Consider the following 23,118-nt stretch of genomic DNA (forward strand, 5'->3'; position numbering starts at 1 on the left):
GTTTCCATCTCACTCTTGATATTCACACAAGTGGTTCTCTTTTCTCCAAAGGTCTCTCTAATTTTCCTGTAGGCAGTATCTATCTTACCCCTAGTAAAATATGCCTCTACATTCTTACATTTGTCCTCTAGGCATCCCTGCTTAGCCATTTTGCACTTCCTGTCGATCTCATTTTTGAGACGTTTGTATTCCTTTTTGCATGCTTCATTTACTGCATTTTTATATTTTCTCCTTTCATCAATTAAATTCAATATTTCTTCTGTTACCCAAGGATTTCTACTAGCCCTCGTCTTTTTACCTACTTGATCCTTTGCTGCCTACACTACTTCATCTCTCAAAGCTACCCATTCTTCTTCTACTGTATTTCTTTTCCTCATTCTTGTCAATTGTTCCCTTATGCTCTCCCTGAAACTGCGTACAACCTCTAGTTTAGTCAGTATATCCAGGTCCCATCTCCTTAAATTCCCACTGTTGTGTCTAGACAAGACAGCCTAGACACAATGTGAGGAAGCCGAAAGGCACGCGCTTAAACTCACGCAGGCTGGCGTGAAGTCTGAAACAGGATACGTAATGAATGCTATAAAGAAAAGTGCGTAGCTTCTGGAATACTTAACTTTAATCCACAATTGTAGAACATCGCTCATGCCCACTATACGCCCTCGCTCAAAGTCCGTCAACTGCACATACGGTTCACGTCCACGCTGTCGCGGCATGCTACCAGTGTTAAAGACTGCGATGGAGCTCCGTATGCCACGGCAAACTGGCTGACACTGACGGCGGCGGTGCTCAAATGCTGCGCAGCTAGCGCCTTTCGACGGCCAACACCGCGGTTCCTGGTGTGTCCGCTGTGCCGTGCGTGTGATCATTGCTTGTACAGCCCTCTCGCAGTGTCCGGAGCAAGTATGGTGGGTCCGACACACCGGTGTCAATGTGTTCTTTTTTCCATTTCCAGGAGTGTAGTAACACCAAAGACGAGAGCCAAAGCTTCTTTCTCGATTTGTGAATAATTTCTTTGCGCAGACGAGAGCAATTTGGACGCAAAGGCAATAGGGCGATCATGCGATCCATTTTTGTGCGCAAGCACAGCACCGATCCCGAAATCCGATGCATCTACCATCAACAAAAGGGGTTTCTGGGGATCGAATGGCGTAAGGCAAGTATTTGAAAGCAACGCCGATTTCAACTGGCGAAAGGCGCGTTCGCATTCCGTCGTCCAGACGAACGGAACACCCTTACGGCGTAAGCGATGAAGCGCAGCTGAAATGGAAGAGGCATGGGGAACATAACGATGATAGTAATTAATTTTTCCCAACACACTCTGTAGCTGCTTCAAATTCTGCGGCGAAGGCAAGTCCTGTATGGCACGGAGGTGCTCTGGACTCGGATGTATGCCTTGTGCATTGATTACATGTCCCAAATATGGTAAGTCACGAGCAAAAAACACACATTTGTCCTTCCGCAAGCGAAGACCATTTTGTCGCAAGACCTAAAATAATGTCCGGAGATTGGCTAAATGTTCTTCTTCCGTCTTTCCGGAGATCACAATATCGTCCAGATAGTTTTCTGCAGTAGGGACCGACGCACAAACAGTTTGCAGATATTGCTGAAACAATGCAGGGGCGGATGCACTCCCGAATGGCAGTCTTTTGAATCGGTACAAACCAAGATGCGTGTTAACCACCAAGACGCGCTGGGATTCGTCGTCCACTGGTATTTGCAAGTACGCATCTGCTAGGTCCAACTTCGAGAAATATTTACCCGGGCACAGTTTGTCAAAAAGATCTTCCGGGCGGGGTAAAGGAAAAGTTGCAATCACTAGTTGTGGATTCACCGTTGCCTTGAAGTCCACACAAAGTCTCAATTTTGGCAAAATGACTAAGGGTGATGCCCAGAGAGAAGCTTGCACACGCTCAATCACACCTTGTGATTCCAAATCGTGTAACGTTCGTGCGACCTCATCACGCAATGCGTGGGGAACATTGCGCGCTCTGAAAAATTTCGGTTGCGCGTTGACTTTCAGTTCCAAATGTGCTTTATAGTTCTTAGCGCAACCAAGGCCCGGTGCAAAAGTGTCTGGAAATTCTGCACATAGACTAGAAACACTGGCTGAAGGCACAGTCTGGTTCACTGATAGGACCTGATTTACTATAGACAAGTTAAACAACTGAAATAAATCTAAACCAATCAAGTTCACTGCAGAAGAAGAACGAAGTACGTAAAATGACACAAGTTTTGTTTGTCCCTTGTATGTTGCCAGAAGGCTACACTGTCCTAACACAGGGATAAGCTATCCGGAATAACTATGTAACTTAACATTTGTGGCACGCAACGGAGGGTTGCCCAGTTGTTTGTACGTGTCTTTATTGATCAATGAAACTGCAGCTCCGGTATCGAGCTGGAATGGGATCACGTTGCCATTAATGTCCAAGTCTACAAAACGTTTATTGTCCTGCCGACGACAAGAGCGACTGTTTTGTGCAACGTGAACAGACACTGGTACAGAATCACTTGCGACTTGACGTCATTTCCGTCGATGTCGACGCACACTTTTTGTGGGACGCACACAGTCACGTTTAGAGAGAGTGCCACTGGGCGGAGTGGAATTAACGACATGAATTTCCATGGGCGAAGGTTCACGAGCCTGAGTATTCTTGATTCGATTCCGGCGCGAAGCAAAGGGCCTGGAATGGTTGTTAGTGTCCGACCTGAGCTTTTTCCGGCAAACACTCTGAACATGTCCTTTTTTATTACAGAAAAAGCAAATAGCTTGGCGTGACGGGCAATTCTCACGCGAATGTCTAGTAGCACACCGCGGGCATGACTTCACTGCATTTGCGTGCTTGCGCGGGACACGTGGCTGCGCGGACGTGCGCAAGGGCTGTTTACCGTTTTGTGCAGCTCGCCCAGCGGGCCGGTTAACGTGACACACGGCTGGCGAAGTTGCAAATGATTCCTGAGCAAAGGCAAGTGTGTCTTGCCTATCCAATATGTCCATCACTTGTCGAAGGGAGGGATTGGCTAGTTTCAAAATCTGTTCCCTGATACGAACATCAGAAACGTTCTGTGCAATTGCATCACGTACCATAGTATCTGAATAAGGGAGTCCACATTCACACTCAAAGGCACAATCCCTAGTAAGGCCTTGCAAGGTTGCAACCCACTCCCGATTAGTTTGACCGGCCGTACGTTTTGTACGAAAGAACGTATACCTTTTTGCAACTACATTGACTGATTCTTTGAAATATGCATCTAATGCAGACAAAATTTCGTCGTAGGACAGAGTTGCTACGTCGCGTCGGGGAAATAATTTCACTATCACACGGTACGTCTGGACGCCAACACAAGACAATAAATGAGGCTGCCGCTCATTACCTTGAATTCTGTAGGCGGCGAGATGGAATCCAAATTGGCGTGACCACTCCGTCCAGCTTTCCATGGCCGCATCAAAATGCCGAAAAGGTGGTGCAACTGCGTGTTGTGGCTGCGTGAGCGGTGAAGCGGCGGCTGCCGCATCGTTTTGCATCGCACGTTGACCCTGGACGAGCTGTCCAAGGGCATCCAATAACGCCTGCGTCTGCTGATTCTGCAAGCGATAAAATTCGGACAGTACATCTGGAGATTGTGGCGAAGCCATGGCACAATGAAAGCGAAGCAAGTATAAAGAACAAGACCCTTTTTGTACTCGTCACCAAAAAAGTTGTGTCTAGACAAGGCAGCCTAGACACAATGTGAGGAACCCGAAAGGCACGCGCTTAAACTCACGCAGGCTGGCGTGAGGTCTGGAACAGGATACGTAATGAATGCTATAAAGAAAAGTACGTAGCTTCTGGAATACTTAACTTTAATCCACAATTGTAGAACATCGCTCTTGATGATACATGCTTCGTATCAATTGATATTTAATACTGCGCCTTGCTAGGTCGTAGCAATTGACTTAGCTGAAGGCTATGCTAACTATCTTCTCGGCAAATGAGAGAGCCTTCGTCAGTGTAGCATCGCTAGCAAAGTCGGCTGTACAACTGGGCCGAGTGCTAGGAAGTCTCTCTAGACCTGCCGTGTGGTGGCGCTCGGTCTGCTATCACTGACAGTGGCGACACGCGGGTCCGACGTATACTACCGGACCGCGGCCGATTTAAAGGCTACCACCTAGCAAGTGTGGTGTCTGGCGGTGACACCACACCCACCTTTTTGCAGTTTCTTCAGTTTTAATCTACAGTTCATAACCAACAGAGTGTGGTCATAGTCCACATCTGCCCCTGGAAATGTCTTACAATTTAAAACCTGGTTCCTAAGTCTCAGTCTCATCGTTGTATAATCTATCTGATACCATATAGCATCTCCAGGCGTCTTCCATGTATAAAACTTTCTTTCATGATTCTTGAACCAAGTGTTAGCTATGATTAAGTTATGCTCTGTGCAAAATTCTACCAGGTGGCTTCCTCTTTCATTCCTTACTCCCATTCCATGTTCACCTAGTGCGTTTCCTTCTCTTCCTTTTCCTACTATCGAATTCCAGTCACACATGACTACTAAATTACCGTCCCCCTTCACTATCTGAATAATTTCTTTTATCTCATCATACATTTCTTCAATTTCATCGTCATGTGCAGAGCTAGTTGGCATATAAACTTGTACTACTGTAATAGGCGTGGGCTGCGTGTCTGTCTTGGCCACAATAAGGCGTTCACTATTCTGTTTGTGGTCGCTTACCCGCACTCCTATTTTTTTTCAAATGGCTCTGAGCACTATGGGACCCAACATCTTAGGTCATAAGTCCCCTAGAACTTAGAACTACTTAAACCTAACTAACATAAGGACATCACACACATCCATGCCCGAGCCAGGATTCGAACCTGCGGCTGCAGCGGTCGCACGGTTCCAGACTGTAGCGCCTAGAACCGCTCAGCCACTCCGGCCGGCGCAGCATTTCTCATTTCATTTCATTCTGTTCTGTGCAAAGAAAGGCAGCTCGTTTCGTGTTATCGCACAATAGGGGTGAGAGTGTCACTGATATGATACGCCACTGAAACGAAGGTGGTTTAATTTGCAGCGAGATCTATTTACGAAATTTCAATCACCAACTTTCTCTTCCGAGTGCGGAAATATTTTGTTGACACCCACCTACGTAGGGAGAAATGATCATCATAATAACAAATCAGAGCTCGAATGGAAAGATTTAGGTGTTCCTTTTTCCCACTCGCCATTCGAGAGTGGAATGGTAGAGAAGTAGTACGAAAATGGTTCGATGAACCCTCTGCCAGGCACTTAAAGAGTCTCTTGTATTTTGTGGAAACTGCGTTGCGAACGACCCTATCCTGGAAATAGGAGATAGAAAACCGAAGGTGCTGGAAGAGTGCGTCATTAGCTTTCTGTGAAATGCCGGCGCAGAGAGGATGTGCTTATTGGCTGCCTGTCCAGGGCTTTCCCGGCTGGGGACGTCGGCCGTTTTACACCGCCGCTGACCTTCAGAGACCAGAGAGCGCGTGATTACAGATGACGTCATCCGTGCCTTCGGACGGAAAAAGAACGAGTTTGCGATTGGGTACACTGGCAGCGCAGCTTCGGGGAGCCCCAGTCCACTGCCGCAGCACAAGCGAGCTGGTGAACATCCGCAGCAGGAAAGGTAAGCCCGGCTCTGAACAACACAGCCTTGTTACCTACTGTCACAGTCCGCGCTCCACGACAGTGATCGGCATTCACTAAAAACGAGTCACTATGCAGCGGGTTTTGTCTGTATTCATTACATTTGGTATACAGAATGATTTCAAACATGTCGCTTACTGAATTCCGTTATTTGATGCTTCCTGGCGATTTTTTTTTTATGACGAGTGTAGCCATGTATGGAAGTGAAACATGGACGATAAATAGTTCGGACAAGAAGAGAATAGAAGCTTTCGAAATGTGGTGCTACAGAAGAATGCTGAAGATTAGATGGGTGGATCACATAACTAATGATGAGGTATTGAATAGGGTTTGGGAGAAGAGGAGTTTGTGGCACAACTTGAGTAGAAGAAGGGATCGGTTGGTAGGACATGTTCTGAGGCATCAAGGGATCACCAATTTAGTATTGGAGGGCAGCGTGGAGGGTAAAAATCGTAGAGGGAGACCAAGAGAAGAATACACTAAGCAGATTCAGAAGGATGTAGGCTGCAGTAGGTACTGGGAGATGAAGAAGCTTGCACAGGATAGAGTAGCATGGAGAGCTGCATCAAACCAGTCTCAGGACTGAAGACCACAACAACAATGACGAGGGTCTTCAAAAAGTGAGTTACGCATCATTATGACAAGTCAATTTACTTGTATTGAAAACTGCACGAAACATCAAAGTGAAGCACATACATGACACTATTTGTCAACATAGTTTCCAAGTCTCTGTAAACGAACGACCGGAACGTTCTACTCACTGGGGTGCACTTGTTATCAGTTGTTATCCGTATCGCAGAAAAACTGTTCCTGTAAGAAACCTGCAAGATGTGCTCCCTGTAAGTCATTGAATTTACACTCAAGTTCGAAAAAGAAAAACGCGTTCATATTCACACGATGCGTACATTAGCATGTTCAGCATTTCAATAACCTCGGCTCAGCATGTGTCCTGTTTTCAAATGGCTCTGAGCACTATGGGACTTAACATCTGAGGTCATCAGTCCCCTAGAACTTAGAACTACTTAAACCTAACTAACCTAAGGACTTCACACACATCCATGCCCAAGGCAGGATTCGAGCCTGCGACCGTACCAGTTGCGCGGTTCTGGACTGCAGCGCCTAGAACCGCGTGGCCACCGCGGTCGGCTTGTGTCCTGTTGCCTAGTGGGCACAGGGTCAACCATGACCCCTGATAACTTCTTCCACGCGTGAAGGCATCGATGCGTATAAGGCGCGAATGGCGACCTGTGATATAGCCATTCATGCTGCATTGACCTTGTTCCAAAGTTCATCTATGGCGGTGGGCATTGGGTCACAGCACTGCAGCCGTGAGGTTAGCACACTGGACTCGCATTCGGGCGGACGACGGTTCAATCCCGCGTCTGGCCATCCCGGTTTAGGTTTTCCGTGATTTCCCTAAATCGTATCAGGCAAATGTGGCATGGTTCCTTTCAAAGGGCACGGCCGACTTCCTTCCCCATCCTTGCCTAATCTGCTGAGACCGATGACCTCGCAGTTTGGTCTCATCCCCCGAAATCAACCCAACCCCAGCCCAACTGCAGCCGTCAGTTCACCATATCACACACATTTTCGATTGGCGACAAGTCTGGTGATCTGGCGGGCCAGGCCGAAAGGGTGACATCATGAGACACCAAGAAGTCACGTGTTCGTGCAGCAACATGTGGTCGTGCATTGTCTTGCTGAAAAATGTCGTCTTGGATGCTGTGCAGAAAAGGGTATGGCTACGGATCGCAGGGGGTCATTCACGTAAATCATACTGGTCACAGTACCCTGTTCACGCATCAGCAGTGATTTGTGGTTGTACCCAACAGCACCCCACACCGTAAGGTCTTGAGTTGGCGCTCTATATCTTGTGCGAACGCAGTCACTGTGATGCCGCCCGTCTGCGGCGAACCAAAATGCGGCCATTGTTTTCGAACAAATACAACCCTGATTCGTCCGAAAACACTATCTGATGCCATTCCTGTCCCCAGCGACGTCGTTTTACACTATACCTTATGACACTACCGTCTGCTACTGTTATACTCTAACCTCAAAGCTGGCGGCAGTTCGTATAATGAAATTATTTTTATTCAAGCAATTATAGTATAAAGAAGCAGAGCAGTGTTACCCTCTGAGAGGAATTTTGTTATATTGACCGTGTTGTACCTAACGGAGGTGGCTTATCGGAAGTGAAAGTCAGAATTACGTAAATATTTAAACAGTAACAAACAATATTTTACCTATCTACACTGTTCAAAGAATAAGGAAAACGGTCGCCAGCATAATTAGGCAAGAGAATGATTGACATTCTTGTTCAAGTAAATAAGTATGAGTAACTTTAACGGACAAACACAACCTATACTTTGCCACACGCGAGTGCAATGAACTCTGGCACCTGAATACAGTGTGTTCAGATTAAGATTGGAGCTAACAAATCAGAACAAACTATTTGCAGAATTATAACCTTATAAAACTACACAATATCACTTTCAGTGCTTATTCAAACTCAATGGTCTTTATAATATTACTATTAATATTCACTGTAGAATCATAAATTGGACATAGGTTCCGTATTACGTTTAAAACATTTTCCTAGCTGACATAAAATTGTAAACGTAGTTCACTGCAAAATTATGAAGTGGTCACAGGTTAAGTCTCTCTCAGCTAATTACTTTTCTATTTAGAATGAAAGTTAAATGGAATTCACTAACAGGTTACTTCTCACTGTCTTTTGAATGAAGAAATTATTGTTTTCATAAATAGTGGTCTTTCTATTAACTGTTATTTATCATGAGCATATAGGATAAACTGTGGATCATATCACACTATTAATATGCACTTTCAATACACAAAAGAAACAAGTGCTTAGCAAGTATGGTATTTAACCTTCCACAATTGCAGTTTTAAACTTTTACTACAGTGAGACACAAGACTGACATATTTTTAACATACTGACTCACCTTTTGCGATTTACAACAGGCAGGAATGTGATCATTTACTAGCAAAACTTTATAAGCCTCAGTTTTAAGAACTTTTAATTTTGAAGTTGGCAACAACATATTAATTAGCAGTTTTAATAGGAAAATTATTTTCAGCAAGCATCATTTACTTTAACTCACTCTCTTGCCACATTAACTTTAACTTTCTTTTTAATGTGTTTATGAGGCATTAATTAGTTAAAACACTAGGCTTTAATGTTCTTTCAATAAGGACACTCGGTAATCACTTTAGCCGGCCGGGGTGGCCGAGCGGTTCTAGGCGCTACAGTGTGGAACCGCGCGACCGCTACGGTCGAAGGTTCGAATTCTGCCTCGGGCATGGATGTGTGTGATGTCCTTAGGTTAGTTAGGTTTAAGTAGTTCTAAGTTCTAGGGGACTGATGCCCTCAGATGTTAAGTCCGATAGTGCTCAGAGCCATTTGAACCATTTAATCACTTTAGTTCAAACGGAGAGGAACCTGAGAGAAAAGAAAATCGAGGTAGGTAGTTATAAATTACCTTATATTTGAGCACACTAACACATCCAATAAGCTGATCCTTCACTGTACATTACTATGGTGTTCCATTACAGTGACTGCGCAGTGTGGTGGCGATTGCATGTTGGTAGGTGGATTTGCAGGTAGAATTCCTGGACCCTGTCATTTCTTGGTGGCGATGATAGATACCAGTTTCAGAATAGTTCCAGCTCTTGATCCATCCATCCGAGGCATTGGAAAGCGTCAGCAAAAGCCTCTCTCGGAACCAGCACAATATACAACTTTTCCATGGGCAGTTCACAGTTTGGTTTACATGGGCAGTTCACAGTTTGGTAGCTCGTTTCCGACTGACTCTTAATTCCACCTTTTCTACCTAGGCCAACCACAATTTGTGAGCGCTGCATGCTTCCGTTCCCCAGGGGAACCACAACACCTTTTACATACAAAAGAACCCTAAGTGAGGATCAGCAATTACGTAACAACAGCCAAACATATTAATTAAATCAGAACATTTGCACATATTGGTATTTCGACAAAAAATTATTTAAACAAAATCATTCAATCTCAAAGGTAACCATAGACATTAAGTGAGAAAGAAAAACATATCATTTGCTCATATCGTATATATTACATAGATCAAACTTCTCACATTCCAAAAGACATCAAGTTTATAACAGAGAAAATAATAAACACTTCAATGGTATGGATTCAATCCAACAACATTTACAGAAATTCAATGATGTAATATTAAATAAAACAAAAAGGCAAAATAAATCAGTAGAGCGGTAGAGCTATGGTGTTACAAGCTGTCTAACATGTTTCTGCACAATCGTTAAAGGTAGACGGAGAAATGGGCGACACGCACGTAAGCCACGCCGTAATAAACGGCCACGGTCTCTCATTCCTGATAGTGTACGATGCGTTACACTGTTCCACTGTTACGCCAGAGCTGAGGAAGACATAAATCTGCCGCGCAGTGCTATTCGGATAAGGTGTCTACCTTCTCCGGGGGGAGGGGGGCGTCTGGGTGGTGCGACCTGACCAGTATCGTCGTGTTCTACTGCCTCCCGTGAACCATTCTCCACACACCCGTTGCGCAGCCGAAACACTCCGTCCCATACGAGCACCAAGTTACCGCATGGATGCATCACATTCTCTCATGCCAATAATGCGCCCTCTTTCGAACTCTCTGATTTGACGGAACAGTTCGCGCATACGTCTGCGACGGAGCCTGCACGTCTGCTCAAGTAACACTTATGCATTACCTTCGGTTTATAGCAACAACGGGAGCCGCAGGCACATTTTACCGGTAGGTGGTGTTGTGCCGCGGTATCGATGTTGACCTTGAACTCGCGGGCCGACATGCCTCAAAAGCTACTCATTTCTGCAGAACATACTAATGTACATTTTATGTGTACATGAACGTCCTGTAGCTAGTAGTTCAAGGTGTTCTGCCTTTTTCTGAAAATGAGTGTATACAGATGTGTTTGGTTTATGAGATATATCTGATGACGGAATGTGTATTCCAACAGAAATTCGCTCCTTGGTCACGGAAACGTTCAAGAACCACTGTGTGAACATCTTTGCCATTGGAAAATCTCTCTCCCCGTCCCCGACGTTCTTTCAGCTTGCCGACTGTCTGGACATGGTGGTCTGTGATCGATGTCGATGGTCTTCCTTCGCGATCGGCACCATCCACGGCGGTGCAGCCTTCATCTACATCTACATTTATACTCCGCAAGCCACCCAACGGTGTGTGGCGGAGGGCACTTTACGTGCCACTGTCATTACCTCCCTTTCCTGTTTCATTCACGTATGGTTCGCGGGAAGAAAGACTGCTGGAAAGCCTCCGTGCGCGCTCGAATCTCTCTAATTTTACATTCGTGATCTCCTCCGAAGGTATAAGTAGGGGGAAGCAATATATTCGATACCTCATCCAGAAAAGCACCCTCTCGAAACCTGGACAGCAAGCTACACCGCGATGCAGAGCGCCTCTCTTGCAGAGTCTGCCACTTGAGTTTGCTAAACATCTCCGTAACGCTATCACGCTTACCAAATAACCCTGTGACGAAACGCGCCGCTCTTCTTTGGATCTTCTCTATTTCCTCTGTCAACCCGACCTGGTACGCATCCCACATTGATGAGCAATACTCAAGTATAGGTCGAACTAGTGTTTTGTAAGTCACCTCCTTTGTTGATGGACTACATTTTCGAAGGACTCTCCCAATGAATCTCAACCTGGCATCCGACTTACCAACAATTAATTTTATATGATCATTCCACTGCAAATCGTTCCGTACGCATACTCCCAGATATTTTACAGAAGTAACTACTACCAGTGTTTGTTCTGCTATCATATAATCATACAATAAAGGATCCTTCTTTCTATGTATTCGCAATACATTACATTTGTCTATGTTAAGGGTCAGTTGCCACTCGCTGCACCAAGGGCCTATCCGCTGCAGATCTTCCTGCATTTCGCTGCAATTTTCTACTGCTGCAACTTCTCTGTATACTACAGCATCATCCGCGAAAAGCTGCATGGAACTTCCGGCACTATCTACTAGGTCAATCAAATTGTTGGCGCCAATTCACTCGGCTGGACGCTGCACTGCATTTGGTCTATACACCGCCAGAAGATCACGTTAATCTGTATACAATTTAGAAGTTTTTACCACAAGAATCGTACTGTCTCGCATCCATGGAGTACGTTTGCAGTTGCAAACCATTTCGCTCCCACACTGTGATGTAACTGTTATCCGTACTGCTACAGAAGTATGTCTACAAGAAGAGCAGCACTTTTGCTTTCTTCTAACAATGCGTTTCTCTTATTGTACAATGCTCCTATCGTGGGAGGATATGTGCAACTTACTTTCTGTAGTATGTATGTTTTTTTAATCTCTACATTGTTGTTGATGATAACATTTCGGAATTACTTATTCGATGGAGGAGTTGTTGACGTTTCAGAAATTTGTATGAATGTATGATTGCTCGAAGGAAAGTAAATATGTAGGAGGGTTGGGGTTGGGTTGTTTTGGTGAGGGAGACCAGACAGCGAGGTCATCGGTCTCATCGGATTAGGGAAGGACGGGGAAGGAAGTCGGCCGTGCCGTTTGAAAGGAACCATCCCGGCATTTGGCTGGAGCGATTTAGGGAAATCACGGATAACCTAAATCAGGATGGCCGTCCGCGGGATTGAACCGTCGTCCTCCCGAATGCGAGTCCAGAAATATACAGACTCCTGTTGGTTGGATTTTCATTATGCCTCTACCTGTACTCTGTGCAGTGACATAGCTAGGTAGTTTGGCATCCAGCGCGCAATTTTGACAAGCCCTACTCTGACAGCCTCCCCCCCCCCCCCCCCCGCCCCCTCCTTCTACTAATCCCACAAAAACATCAAATAATCTTTCTGAACAGGCAACGTTTTGGTACTAGTGGTTATGTAATCAACGTGTACTGTTAACTACTTTGAAAATAGTTTTTATGAATGGCAACATATAAGTTAAACGGATTTTTATTAATAACAAAGTATAGCTTATTAATAGTGAAGCAGGTCAAATAACCAAAAATTTCGTTAGTGATATGTGTGTATAACATGCAGCTTTCTTCCTTTCATCTCTTTTTCGGCAAATTATGAATTTACATCATCAGAATCGATACTTTTAGCTACACAAGTTTCTGAGTCGTGCTTGTCTCATAGTGCGCCTAAGGTAATTCTTAATTAGTTTGAATTTTGGAAAAGTCCTATCAGACGACGTTACCAAAAGACAAACTGTTAATAAAAATGCTAACTCCAAAAAGAGATTTGGAACTGGTGCAAAAAATTAGTATTGAACGATGAACTGTAAGAATCTTAAAAAATCCGACCAAAAGCCTCTTCTTTTGTAACTTGCAGAAATCAAATTCGGCGTGGAATTCAGTTTCTTACGAAATAAGAGAGCCAAAAATTATAAGGGCCCTGTGGATGAACTGTTGTCTTGTTATTAAAAGCTTGACTGCAACATGTCTCAGAAATATACTTCCTTCGTGCACAAGTGCACAACTCTGTTTGTTCCCTGAAAATTGCGGAGCAGTTCCTAACGAACGCGGTCAGCGGCTTCACAAAAAGATTTCAGTCATGTCGAAGAGCTATGTAGGGAACTGGCCTCTTGATATTTCGATATACGACTGTGGGACTATTCCGGGGATGGTCCAGATATAACTTATGACCGATAAACCAAATTCTGGAAAAGTCAGTTCAGATCATTGATGATGATGAAAGTGTTTCTTGTAGTGACTATTACGCTGTCTAGCGGTACCTACCGTTATTTTCTTTATGGATTAATGGATAATAGATAATTTCTAGAAGAAACTGTAAAAACACGGAAAATTCTTCAGTTTCTTTTGTATTAATGCAGTAATTTTGTGAGTTGATGTGTATTGAAGTTTATAAGTGCAATTGTTCCATATTATTTGGGTGAAACTTCACCTTAGGGATTCACAATTATTAACAAGTTTTCTTTATGGAAATTTTCAAGTGTATATTGCTACTGAAATCAACATGTATTGGCATATTGGTGGCATAAAACAGGCCAGGTATTTATGCAGCTGTAGTTAGGTATTTTTAATGGTTATTTTTCCTCGCATTACGTATAAATAGATGTAGAAAACCTGAATACAAGTAACTTCCAAATTTTAAATGAAAATTAGTTGCACAGTGTAATCAGCGGTGCTACATACACCTACTCTTGTTAGGTTTTTCCTTGAATATGCTGTGGAACGAGGCTCATTTTAATACATTTAAAGAGAAACTCTCGCTCAGCCAAGTTCACCGTGAATGAGAAAGGGCGCAGGTGTTGTTTACAAAAGAAGTAACAGAACGAATGCACGGATTTACACACCAATATCACTAATGTCAATATGTTGCAATATCACAGAGCACTTTCTATGCACAAATATTACGATGTTCCTTAGGAAAAGAAGTTTATCTCCAATAGAACCGATTTACAAAGAATCGATCGGATGAGACACAACTTGCTTTATTCACACACCATGTGTTGCATAGGGTAGAACAGGGGAACCTGTTAAATCTATTTGCCTCGTGATGGCTGGGTGTTGTGTGCTGTCCTTAGGTTAGTTAGGTTTAATTAGTTCTAAGTTCTAGGCGACTGATGACCTCAGCAGTTGAGTCGCATAGTGCTCAGAGCCATTTTTTAAATCTATTTTCCTAGATTTCTGACAGCCCTTCGACACGGTAATATATCGTCGGAAAAGAAAACTAAGACACTATCATTCGAGATATCTTCACAGATATATTGTTGGGTTCATGAATGTCTGATTAACAGTCCCCAGTGTGTTATACAGGACGGCTAATCGGCTATGTTCATCCTAAACGAAAGTGACTTTACCTGTGTCGATGAAAAACGGTATAGAACCGCTAATGTAATACACAAACTATCAGAGTTTATCAGATGAGAACAGCAGAGCTATTGTACTATTCTACACGAAAGTATCGTCGTAGGGCAATCGTAACGAAATGTAGAAAGACTTGAACAAAACTTTCACTTGAGGCACGTAACGGCAGCTTTACTAAAATGTGGATAAATGCAAGATAATGCCTATAACAGAGAGACGGAACTCAGTATCACCCGATTACAAAGTGAGCTGAAAATTTACAATATTGGTCGCGTAGATACACAGTTAAGGGCAATATTAAAAAGCGAAAGCAAATAGGACGAAAAAGTACACTCCTGGAAATGGAAAAAAGAAAACATTGACACCGGTGTGTCAGACCCACCATACTTGCTCCGGACACTGCGAGAGGGCTGTACAAGCAATGATCACACGCACGGCACAGCGGACACACCAGGAACCGCGGTGTTGGCCGTCGAATGGCGCCAGCTGCGCAGCATTTGTGCACCGCCGCCGTCAGTGTCAGCCAGTTTGCCGTGGCATACGGAGCTCCATCGCAGTCTTTAACATTGGTAGCATGCCGCGACGGCGTGGACGTGAACCGTATGTGCAGTTGACGGACTTTGAGCGAGGGCGTATAGTGGGCATGCGGGAGGCCGGGTGGACGTACCGCCGAATTGCTCAACACGTGGGGCGTGAGGTCTCCCCAGTACATCGATGTTGTCGCCAGTGGTCGGAGGAAGGTGAACGTGCCCGTCGACCTGGGACCGGACCGCAGCGACGCACGGATGCAGGCCAAGACCGTAGGATCCTACGCAGTGCCGTAGGGGACCGCACCGCCACTTCCCAGCAAATTAGGGACACTGTTGCTCCTGGGGTATCGGCGAGGACCATTCGCAACCGTCTCCATGAAGCTGGGCTACGGTCCCGCACACCGTTAGGCCGTCTTTCGCTCACGCCCCAACATCGTGCAGCCCGTCTCCAGTGGTGTCGCGACAGGCGTGAATGGAGGGACGAATGGAGACGTGTCGTCTTCAGCGATGAGAGTCGCTTCTGCCTTGGTGCCAATGATGGTCGTATGCGTGTTTGGCGCCGTGCAGGTGAGCGCCACAATCAGGACTGCATACGACCGAGGCACACAGGGCCAACACCCGGCATCATGGTGTGGGGAGCGATCTCCTACACTGGACGTACACCACTGGTGATCGTCGAGGGGACACTGAATAGTGCACGGTACATCCAAACCGTCATCGAACCCATCGGTCTACCATTCCTAGACCGGCAAGGGAACTTGCTGTTCCAACAGGACAATGCACGTCCGCATGTATCCCGTGCCACCCAACGTGCTCTAGAAGGTGTAAGTCAGCTACCCTGGCCAGCAAGATCTCCGGATCTGTCCCCCATTGAGCATGTTTGGGACTGGATGAAGCGTCGTCTCACGCGGTCTGCACGTCCAGCACGAAAGCTGGTCCAACTGAGGCGCCAGGTGGAAATGGCATGGCAAGCCGTTCCACAGGACTACATCCAGCATCTCTACGATCGTCTCCATGGGAGAATAGCAGCCTGCATTGCTGCGAAAGGTGGATATACACTGTACTAGTGCCGACATTGTGCATGCTGTGTTGCCTGTGTCTATGTGCCTGTGGTTCTGTCAGTGTGATCATGTGATGTATCTGACCCCAGGAATGTGTCAATAAAGTTTCCCCTTCCTGGGACAATGAATTCACGGTGTTCTTATTTCAATTTCCAGGAGTGTATAATCATTAATATGGATTGCAAATGGAAAAATTAGAATTATTGTAAGGGTTCTAAGAAGCTCGATGCATCTGTAACTGAAATCGCATACAAGACGCTAGTCACAGTTATTATGGAGTACTGCTACACCATTTGGAGTTGTTAGCAAGATGTCTTGGTAGCAGGAAGCACTTGAAGGAATTCAGAGACACGCTGCCAGGACCGTAAAAGGTTAGTGTAGCCTGTGAACAGAGATTCTCGTGAATGTGAATATTTGAAGGAAAAGCAGAAGAGGAGCGTTATTCTAGTTTAATCCTGTTGGGGAAAGTTAGAGAACCAGTATTCGACGAATGCAGCGTGACAGTTCTGCTGACGCCATCGTATACCTTGAGCGGTGACTATGAGAATAAGGTGAGAGAGACTAGGCCGCATGAAATTGCGTACAGAGAGACTTTTTCTTTCTTTCTCAGTATGTGAATGGAACAGGACAGATCCTGTAACATTGGTATGAATTGTCTTCCACCACAAACTCTCCAATGACTTTTGGAGAATTTAAGTAGCTATAGATACGAAAAACTCTAATCCGTAAAGTTATTTTCTTCGAAATACGGGGTGTCTACACCGAAATGTCCTATTTTCTATTTGCTCCCAACACAAAAGTAAATGAAATATATATATATATATATATATATATATATATATATATATATATATATATATATATATATATATATCCTTGTCAGAAATAAGTTGTACGTCAAGTTGAGTTTAAAAAAATTGCAACTTCAAATCAAAACACTTCCACGTGAGCACCTGCGGTGATTCGAAAAATGACTTGTCTGTACTGAAGTTCCAGCCAAGTCCGCTGCAACATGTACGAAGCGATGGTCCGACACAGTCCGAGTACGGTCTTGGAGGTCCAGACTACTCCGGCGAACGCACTGTCCTTCACGCAGTCCCAGAGAGAAAAGTCCACTGGTGTGATGCCAGGAGAACGAGAATGTTTGTTCATTGGTACACGTCGTCCAATCGAGAGTCCTGGAAATATTCGATTCAGAGTTTTCCGAACATTCATCGACCTGAGGTGAAGCAACATCTTCTTGAAACCACTGGTTCGGTTGTGTTTCTTCAGCCTTGGGAAAAGCGAACGTCTATAACAGTTCTAGGGACGATGTTATGTGACAGTTTTCTCAGCAAAGAGTAACTGTCCAACTACACTATGTGATCAAAAGTATCTGGACACTGGCTGAAAATGACTTACAAGTTCGTGGCGCCCTTCCATCGGTAATGCTGGAATTCAATATGGCGTTGGCCCACCATTAGCCTTGATGACAGATTACGCTCTCGCAGGCATACGTTCAATCAGGTGCCGGGTTTCTTAGGGAATGGCAGCCCATTCTTGACGGAGTGCTGCACTGAGGAGAGGTATCGATGTCTGTCGGTGAGGCCTGGCACGAAGTCGGCGTTCCAAAATATCCCAAAGGTGTTATGTAGGATTCAGGGCAGTGCATTACATAGATGTTATTATCGTGTAACCACTCCGCACAGGCCGTATATTATAAACAGGTGCTCGATCGTGTTGAAAGGTGCAATCGCCATCACCGAATCGCTCTTCAACAGTGGGAATCAAGAAGGTGCTTAAAACATCAATGTAGGGCTGTGCTGTGATGTGGTACGCAAAACAACAAAGGGTCAAGCCCCCCTCCATGAAAAACACGACCACACCATAATACCACCGCCTTCCAATTTTACTATTTGCGCTACACACGGTGGCACGCGGAGTTCACCGGACATTCGCCATACCCACACCCTGCCATCGGATCGCCACACTGTGTACCGTGATTCGTCACTCCACACAACGTTTTCCCACTGTTCAATCGTCCAATATTTACGCTCCTTACACCAAGCGAGGCGTCGTTTGGCATTTACCAGCCTGATGTGTGGCTTATGAGCAGCCGCTCGACCATGAAATCCAAGTTTTCTCACCTCCCGCCCAACTGTCATAGTACTTACAGTGGATCCAGATGTCACCTGTCGCCGGTCTCTTCAGAGGTCTCTGTCAGTCAACAGACGAGATCGGCTCTGAGCACTATGGGACTTCACATCTGAGGTCATCGGTCCCCTAGAACTTAGAACTACTTAAACCTAAATAACCTAAGGACATCACACACATCCATGCTCTAGCCAGGATTCGAACCTGCGACCGTAGTGGCCGTGCGGTTCCGGACTGAAGCGCCTAGAACCGCTCGGCCACAAGGCCGGCAGACGAGATCGGCCTGTACGCTTTAGTGCTGTACGTGATCCTTCACGTTTCCACTTCACTACCACATCGGAAACAGTGGACCTAGGAATATTTAGGAGTGTGGAAATCTCGCGTACAGACGTATGACACAAGTGACACCCAATCACCTGACCACGTTGGAAGTCCGTGAGCTCCGCGGAGCGCACCATTCTGCTCTCTCACGATTTTAGGGGTGTCCGGATACTTTTGTTCACATTGTGTATCTTATCGCATATCAGGACACAGCAAACGGTCACTTTCTGAGTACGCCCACTTTTAGCCTGCTACTGTGAGGATTCTGTTACTCCGAAATGCGAACGTTTTGCTTGTTTACAGATCCAGAGACTTGGAATGTGGCCTGATCAGAGATCACTACTCTTGTCAAGAGAGCAGAATTCTGATAGATTCGGTTAAGCATTTCAAATGCAAATCCACGCCACCGATGTTTGGCATCGGCTTTTATGGCCTGCAGAATCAGCACGTTGTATGATTACATATTCAACTGATGTTTGAGGACCTTATGAATTGTCGCAAGTGGCATTTGAAGTTTCCGTGAAGCCTGACTAATTGATTTGCGTGGACTTCATTGGAACATTTGGCAGACTTTCTCGTCTTGTTCTTCAGAGAGGCCATCGGACCCTAGACTGACACACTACTTAAACTAGCTTAAACTAACTTATGATAAGAAGAAAACACACACCCATGCCCGAGGGAGAACTCGAACCTCCGGCGGGAGGGACCGAACAATCTGTGACATAGCGCCTCAAACCACGCGGCTATTCCGAGTAGCCTTTTATCCTCCTAGCGCCTACTGCTGCCTTATTACACTACTGGCCATTAAAATTGCTACACCAAGAATAAATAAAGATAAACGGGTATTCATTGGACAAATGTATTATACTGGAACGACATGTGATTACATTTTCACGAAATTTGGGTGCATAGAACCTGAGAAATCAGTACCCAGAACAAGCACCTCTGGCCATAATAACGGCCTTGATACGCCTGGGCATTGATTCAGACAGAGCTTGGATGGCGTATACAGGTACAGCTGCCCACGCAGCTTCAACACGATACCACAGTTCATCAAGAGTAGTGACTGGCGTATTGTGACGAGCCAGTTGCTCGGACACCATTGACCAGACGTTTTCAATTGGTGAGAGATCTGGAGAATGTGCTGCCCAGGGCCGCAGTCGAACATTTTCTGTATCCAGAAAGGCCCGTACAGGACCTGCAACATACGGTCGTGCATTATCCTGCTGAAATGTAGGGTTTTGCAGGGATCGAATGAAGGGTAGAGCCACGGGTCGTGTCACATCTGAAATGTAACGTCCAGGGTAACCGCAGCCATGCTCTTGGAGATGATAGCCCATGCTGCTGCAAACGTCGTCGAACTGTTCGTGCAGATGGTTGTTGTCTTGCAACCGTCCCCATCTGTTGACTCAGGGATCGAGACGTGACTGCACGATCCGTTACAGCCATGCGGATAAGATGCCTGTCATCTCGACTGCTAGTGATACGAGGCCGTTGGGATCCAGCACGGCGTTTCGTATTACCCTTCAGAACCCACCGATTCCATATTCTGCTAATAGTCATTGGATCCCGACCAACGTGAGCAGCAATGTCGCTATGCGATAAACCTCAGTCGTGATAGGCTACAATCCGACCTTTATCAAAGTCGGAAACGTAATGTTACGCATTTCTCCCCTTACACGAGGCACCACAACAACGTTTCACCAGGCAACGTCGGTCAACAGCTGTTTGTGTATGAGAAATCGGTTGGAAACTTTCCTCATGTCAGCACGTTGTAGGTGTCGCCACCGGAGCCAACCTTGTGTGAATGCTCTGAAAAGCTAATCATTTGCATATCCAGCATCTTCTTCCTGTCATTTAAATTTCGCGTCTGTAGCAAGTCATATTCGTGGTGTAGCAATTTTAATGGCCAGTAGTGTATGAACAGGACGAAGCTGCCTTTGCACTTTAACAATGAATATAAACTTTACATACCGAAGCACAGTTTTCGCTTTCTCCAAAACTCACACCATTTTTGCTTGTATGGACAAGAAGGAAACATTTGCAAAGACGCCAAAAGTTGACAAAAATTAGGCATCAACTGTAGGTACTTCTACATTCAACGGACAAATCACAAAAATTACTGTTTTTAAATCTCCTCAAAAAATAGAGAATTTCGGTGTAGACACCCTACATAACTTCATTTCGATCAACCGCTGCCTCCGTCACGTGCTCGCGTATTAGTCAGCAGACAACCACGCCGCGGATGGATAAGTGACTGTGCCGAGTGTGAAATTCTAAATATGCTGCAGGTTGCGTATGCACAGAATCACAGGAGTGTGGTCTCGTCTGCTAACATCCGAAGTTAATCTACTCTCGGCAGGCTCAAGTCTATTGCAGTAGCAGATTTCGTGCTTTTGTCCCTTCTTAACATACAGTTTGTTGTCCGCTTTGTTTTGCGGCACACTACAAAGGTTGCACCAGGGCCTGGTAATATTGCTACTAGTGTTTCCAACAAGAGAGACGAAGTATCGGAAAGCAAAAGGCACCGATATTTACGTTTTACAGAACATTTATCTGGCCGAGACGAAATCGCTTTTAATGAAGCAAAGGGAACTTCACAGCAAACATAAACATAGCCAAAGCCTCGCAGACAAACAAAAATTACGCGAAGCGAAATATAGTGTGATGAGGGCTATGCGAGAGGCGTTCAGTGAATTCGAAAGTAAAGTTCTATGCACTGCCTTGGCGGAAAACCCTAAGAAACTTTGGTCTATGTCAAAGCGGTAGGTGGATCAAAACAAAATGTCCAGACACCCTGTGACCAAAATGGTACTGAAACAGAGGATGAGAGACTAAAGGCCGAAATACTAAATGTCTTTTTCCAAAGCTGTTTCACAGAGGAAGACTGCACTGTAGTTCCTTCTCTAGATTGTCGCACAGATGACCAAATGGCAGCTATCGAAATAGACGACAGAGGGATAGAGAAACAATTAAAATCGCTCAAAAGAGGAAATGCCGCTGGACCTGATGGGATACCAGTTCGATTTTACATAGAGTACGCGAAGGATCTTGCCCCCCTTCTTGTAGCGGTGTACCGTAGGTCTCTAGAAGAGCGTAGGGTTCCAAAGGATTGGAACAGGGCACAGGTCATCCCAGTTTTCAAGAAGGGACGCCGAACATATGTGCAGAATTATAGTCCTATATCTCTAACGTCGATCAGTTGTAGAATTTTGGAACACGTATTATGTTTGAGTATAATGACTTCCCTGGAGACTAGAAATCTACTCTGTAGGAATCAGCATGGGTTTCGGAAAAGACGATCGTGTGAAACCCAGCTCGCGCTATTCGTCCACGAGACTCTGAGGGCCACAGACACGGGTTCCCAGGTAGATGCCGTGTTTCTTGACTTCCTCAAGGCGTTCGATACAGTTCCCCACAGTCGTTTAATGAACAGAGTAAGAGCACATGGACTATCAGAGCAATTGTGTGATTGGATTGAAGAGTTCGTAGATAACGTAACGCAGCAAGTCATTCTCAATGGAGAGAAGTCTTCCGAAGTAAGAGTGATTTCAAGTGTGCCGCAGGGGAGTGTCGTAGGAACGTTGCTATTCACAATATACATAAATGACGTTGTGGATGACATCGGAAGTTCACTGAGGCTTTTTGCGGGTGATGCTGTGGTATATCGAGAGGTTGTAACAATGGAAAATTGTACTGAAATGCAGGAGGATCTGCAGCGAATTGACGCATGGTGCAGGGAATGGCAATTGAATCTCAATGTAGACAAGTGTAACGTGCTGCGAATCCATAGAAAGATAGATCCCTTATCATTTAGCTACAAAATAGCAGGTCAGCAACTGGAAGCAGTTAATTCCATAAATTATCTGGGAGTACGCATTAGGAGTGATTTAAAATGGAATGATCATATAAAGTTGATCGTCGGTAAAGCAGATGCCAGACTGAGATTCATTGGAAGAATCCTAAGGAAATACAATCCGAAAACAAAGGAAGTAGGTTACAGTACGCTTGTTCGCCCACTGCTTGAATACTGCTCAGGAGTGTGGGATCCGTACCAGATAGGGTTGATAGAAGAGATACAGAAGATCCAACGGAGAGCAGCGCGCTTCGTTACAGGATCATTTAGTAATCGCGAAAGCGATACGGAGACGATAGATAAACTCCAGCGGAAGACTTTGCAGGAGAGACGCTCAGTAGCTCGGTACGGGCTTTTGTTGAAGTTGCGAGAACATACCTTCACTGAGGAGTCAAGCAGTATATTGCTCCCTCCTACGTATATCTAGCGAAGAGACCATGAGGATAAAATCAGAGAGATTAGAGCCCACACAGAGGCATACCGACAACCCTTCTTTCCACGAACAATACGAGACTGGAATAGAAGGGAGAACCGATAGAGGTACTCAAGTTACCCTCCGCCACACACCGTCAGGTGGCTTGCGGAGTATGGATGTAGATGTAGAAATTAATTTCCAACAGTGAAAATGTTAGAACTGTTTAACGAAATAAATAATTTTCTGTGTTATTTGGCACACAGAAAGGAAACAAGATACAAAGGATA

The 23,118-nt window shown here is 45.1% G+C and overlaps 1 protein-coding gene across 6 annotated transcripts in view; it reads left to right on the forward strand.

Annotated features, from left to right (window-relative positions):
• Positions 1-5,549: 5,549 nt before the first annotated feature.
• LOC124776206 (leukocyte elastase inhibitor-like) overlaps positions 5,550-23,118 on the forward strand; it is a 208,841-nt gene continuing 191,272 nt past the window's right edge. For all 6 annotated transcript variants that reach the window (XM_047251050.1, XM_047251047.1, XM_047251052.1 and 3 more), the window contains exon 1: positions 5,550-5,623. The gene's annotated coding sequence lies outside the window, so the exon portion shown is untranslated. The remainder of the gene's footprint in view (positions 5,624-23,118) is intronic.

This window comes from Schistocerca piceifrons, chromosome 2 (genome assembly GCF_021461385.2).
Source record: "Schistocerca piceifrons isolate TAMUIC-IGC-003096 chromosome 2, iqSchPice1.1, whole genome shotgun sequence".
Classification (NCBI taxonomy): Eukaryota; Metazoa; Arthropoda; class Insecta; order Orthoptera; family Acrididae; genus Schistocerca; species Schistocerca piceifrons.